This window comes from Salvia splendens, unplaced genomic scaffold (assembly GCF_004379255.2).
Source record: "Salvia splendens isolate huo1 unplaced genomic scaffold, SspV2 ctg612, whole genome shotgun sequence".
NCBI lineage: Eukaryota > Viridiplantae > Streptophyta > Magnoliopsida > Lamiales > Lamiaceae > Salvia > Salvia splendens.
This window is the reverse complement of record NW_024599274.1, coordinates 10,325-15,036: the sequence shown is the minus strand read 5'-3', so window position 1 is coordinate 15,036 and position 4,712 is coordinate 10,325. Positions and strand designations below refer to the sequence as shown.

General features: G+C 33.8%; 1 long non-coding RNA gene across 1 annotated transcript; it reads right to left on the bottom strand.

The window, feature by feature from the left end:
• Positions 1 to 504: 504 nt before the first annotated feature.
• On the bottom strand, positions 505 to 2,740 carry LOC121790749. The gene is made up of 4 exons (XR_006048406.1): positions 2,616 to 2,740; positions 2,477 to 2,542; positions 1,205 to 1,266; positions 505 to 745 (listed from the first exon to the last, which is right to left on the bottom strand). It is a non-coding gene; the product is annotated as an uncharacterized LOC121790749 (long non-coding RNA).
• Between the last annotated feature and the right edge of the window lie 1,972 nt (positions 2,741 to 4,712).

The window sequence follows — 4,712 nt, the reverse complement described above, 5'->3', positions numbered from 1 at the left end:
CACAACACATAACAACATCATGTTCCTCAAAATCTCAATAGGAAAAGAACTAGCATGCTTTCACTTAAAGTTCACATATTTCCAAAAATATTCACAAGTTTCCACAACATAAATTTTTTTCCGCCACATCAAATTCCACCATGAATAACTAATCATTTCCATTCCCAAAATATTTACCTCAAAACCTCTTACAAAAATTTTGGTTACCTCTTTTCAGGTTGAGCGCGATGGTCGGATGTTGAGCCTTTGACACTTTTAAATTAAATTATTTTATTTTATTTATTTATTTTGATCTAGGGATACTAATCTAGATCAAGAAAGAAAGAAGACGCTTGGGTCCAGAGCGGAAAGAAAGTTGCTCTGATACCACTATGTCACGCCCTCCTTTTCTAAGGATAGAAAACACGGTTGATCATGACTGGGGGATGATTAAAGAAACGGGGAAGAAAGGGGGAAAACATACACATCTGACCAAAAATTTAATAACTGAATTAACCTTGAAAACGTCATAATAATTTCCTAACAATAATACCAACTCTAAGTAAATAAAGAATGGACAAAAACAATTTGCCAACGAGTTAGACTCTCCACGGATAAACAATTCTAAAGAAAAGGACTCTTAGCGGAAGCGTTCAAGACACGGAAAATGCCGAGTATGAAGACACGACGAATCCAACAATTATTAATCATGACAAAACGATCCATGAACTCTGCTCAACATCCTCCACGTCCATCGCCGCTCAATCTGCACATTAAGAAAAATAATATGCAAGGCTGAGTACTTGATGCACTCAGTGGACACATGCCAAAACATAGTTTGTCAAGCCATAAATAAGTGACCTTGGGGGGTTTTAATTAAAAGAACCCAAGTACACAAAAACATTTATTTCACAAGTTCGGTTGGCCAACCATTTTCCATCCACATTCACCATCACCATATCTGAACATACATGACAAGGAACGTGGCCACGAACCAAGTCACTAGACCGGCCAACTCCAAAGAGATAGCACACGATCTACGGGGTGTACACTAGTCCGAGCAGGGTTTGCAGCCCTACTGGGACCCGAATTCGATTAAACATACATGGCATAGCCACTTCAGATAGGTTCATTCAAATACAAAACATGGCAAGACAAACACTTTCCACCTCCTTTCACATAAAAAGTATTTAGGACATAGTCCTTATTTAAAAAGAAAGCCCACCTCAAATGCTTAACTCCTCAACACTTTCTTGTTCCAACCGCAACAACGTGCACAAGTTCACCCTTTTTGACATATCATGATATGCAAAATTAGACTTTGCAAAATAATAAATTTAACAATGCATGCATCCTAAGTGTGTGCTCAATTTATTCTCCCATCATTTCTTGGTCAACACAAATAAAGTCCTCATATTTTATGGCTCATAATATCACTTAAGTCATCTGCCAACAATAAATAATCTGTCCTGTAACTAAGCAAAGTATATGTAAATTTTTAATTAAAGTAATAATCACAGTAGCACTTGATCTAACCCAACACTGTACCAATAAATCTGTCCATCAACACACCTAAAGACATGATTAACAAATTAACATTATACTCTGCTAGTCTGCTGCAGCATAAGAAACATACCAATTAAATAACTATTTATTCATATACTCCCAACCCAACGTCGTTCTTGAAGGGGACAACAAAACAAACTCTTCATTCAAAGAATAAAAAGAAATATTCCATCTTAACACACGTACGTACTACATTCACAAAACATTAATATCAATTCCCTACCTTAGAACTATTATACACTAAAGCTACTTGACCCCATAATATAATATAATTAATAGTACTCAAACCATAAAAGAAAAAAAAAGAGAAAAAGACAAGAGAGTCAGTAGCATGTATACTCCCTACCCAAACTAATTCATCTTTCTCTATTAAAACCCACTAGTCCAAAACAAGAGTGGCCCAGCCTCCTTATCACTCCACGTATACCCTCCTTACCCAACAAAAATCCTCTTTTTTTTTCTAAAAAAGAAACACTTCGAATTTTATTAAGCTCCCAGCGTCCTTCACTCAATTTTGAAAAAAAAACTCTCGTCTCTCTCTCTCAAATTCTTCGAATCCCTCTCTGCTCTTCATCCCTCCCTCTATCTCCTGCTGTCTTTCTTCCGTAAACCATCAAAACATCAAGCTCGCTCTCAAAATTACTTCGCCGAAGCAACAATTTTGTACCCCGGTCATCTCTCTTCCCCCCCTTTCCCCAAATTTTAAACCTTTTGTTTCATTTTTTTTCTGTTCGATTCAAATAATTTTAGGCAGAAAAGGGAATTTTAGGAATTGAAATTGCATAGAAACAAAAAAAAAACATCTTCCAAGCATTAAAGATCGAAGCTTTAGGAGAGAGTATCATCATTCAACAAGTTTCAAGAGAATTACAGTGAATATGTGAACTAAATCATGGAATGGAATGCAGAGAGTTTAGATGTATGGATATACCTCAAGGAAGACAAAGTTTACTAGCAAACAAGGGAAATTGAAATCACAGCTCTCCTTGGTTTCAAACTGCAATACCACGGAATTGGCTACAGAATCAAAATAGGAAGGTTTCGTATTCGTGGAATCAAAGGGAGTTTACCTTTGATTGGAAGGGAAGAAACTGTGCTGAAATTATGAAACGCCGCTGATAAAAGATGCAGTTGTGGGGAGAGATATATAATGCAGAGATTAGATTTGTTTGTTGGAGAGAAATTTGTGGGTGGGGATATTGATGGGAAAAAAAAACGTGGGTTTAGAAGAAGGGATTTATGTTGGCTGCAGGAACTCAATAGGGATTATAATAAATGGTTATATTAAAAGTGGCCCAATTGAATAAGAATAAATGGGCTAAAAGAAAATAAATAGACAAAAGTGATAGGCCCAAATATATATATAATTTTAGTACATTGATTAAATTGTGGTGTTTTATTATTTTAGTACTTTGGTGTTATTCCAAGTACATTGTAAACAAACGCCCAAATTTTCCCATCGACGATTCTCGCGTCAATCTCGTCGACAGTTTACACCACACAATTAATCAACAACAATTCCAGTATTTACTATTTTCATTCACCACCAATCGAAACAACACGGTATTTTATTCAAGGTCAATCACTCGCTCCTTCTTAAAACAAAAAACTTAACTTAAAAAAGATTTAAAAAAACGGGTATTACATCAACGGTGAAGTAAAATCATAATAAGATTGATGTATGTTGTAAACAAGAGTGAAGTAAAATCAAAATAAGAGTGATGTGTTTTGTAAACAAGAGTGAAACAAAATCAGAATAATAGTGATGTGTTTTGTAAACAAGAGTGAAGTAAAATCAGAGTAAGAGTGATGTGTTTTGTGAACAAGATTGAAATAAAATCAGAATAAGAGTGATGTGTTTTGTGAACAAGAGTGATGTAAAATCAGAATAATAGTGACGTGTTTTGTAAACAACAGTGAAGTAAAATCATGCTAAGAGCAATGTGTTTTGTAATCAACAGTGAAGTAAAATCATAATAAGAGTGATGTGTTTTGTAAACAAGAGTGAAGTAAAATCAAAATAAGAGTGATGTGTTTTGTAAACAAGAGTGAAGTAAAATCAGAATAAGAGTGATATGTTTTGTGAACAAGAGTGAAGTAAAATCAGAATAAGAGTGATGTGTTTTGTGAACAAGAGTGAAGTAAAATCAGAATAAGAGTGATGTGTTTTGTGAACAAGAGTGAAGTAAATTCAGAATAAGAGTGATGTGTTTATTGAACAAGATTGAAGTCAAATCAGAATAAGAGTGATGTGTTTTGTGAACAAGAGTGATGTAAAATCAGAATAATAGTAACGTGTTTTGTAAGCAACAGTGAAGTAAAATCATGGTAAGAGTGATGTGTTTTGTAATCAACGGTGAAGTAAAATCCTAATAAGAGTGATGTGTTTTGTAAACAAGAGTGAAGTAAAATCAAAATAAGAGTGATGTGTTTTGTGAACAAGAGTGAAGTAAATTCAGAATAAGAGTGATGTGTTTTGTGAACAAGAGTGAAGTAAAATCAGAATAAGGGTGATGTGTTTTGTGAACAACATTGAAATAAAATCAGAATAAGAGTGATGTGTTTTGTGAACAAGAGTGATGTAAAATCAGAATAATAGTGACGTGTTTTGTAAACAACAGTGAACTAAAATCATGCTAAGAGTGATGTGTTTTGTAATCAACGGTGAAGTAAAATCATAATAAGATTGATGTGTTTTGTAAACAAGAGTGAATTAAAATCAAAATAAGAGTGATGTGTTTTGTAAACAAGAGTGAAACAAAATCAAAATAAGAGTGATGTGTTTTGTAAACAAGAGTGAAGTAAAATCAGAATAAGAGTGATATGTTTTGTGAACAAGAGTGAAGTAAAATCAGAATAAGAGTGATGTGTTTTGTGAACAAGAGCGAAGTAAAATCAGAATAAGAGTGATGTGTTTTGTGAACAAGAGTGAAGTAAATTCAGAATAGAGTGATGTGTTTTGTGAACAAGATTGAAGTCAAATCAGAATAAGAGTGATGTGTTTTGTGAACAAGAGTGATGTAAAATCAGAATAATAGTGACGTGTTTTGTAAACAACAGTGAACTAAAATCATGCTAAGAGTGATGTGTTTTGTAATCAACGGTGAAGTAAAATCATAATAAGATTGATGTGTTTTGTAAACAAGAGTGAATTAAAATCAAAATAA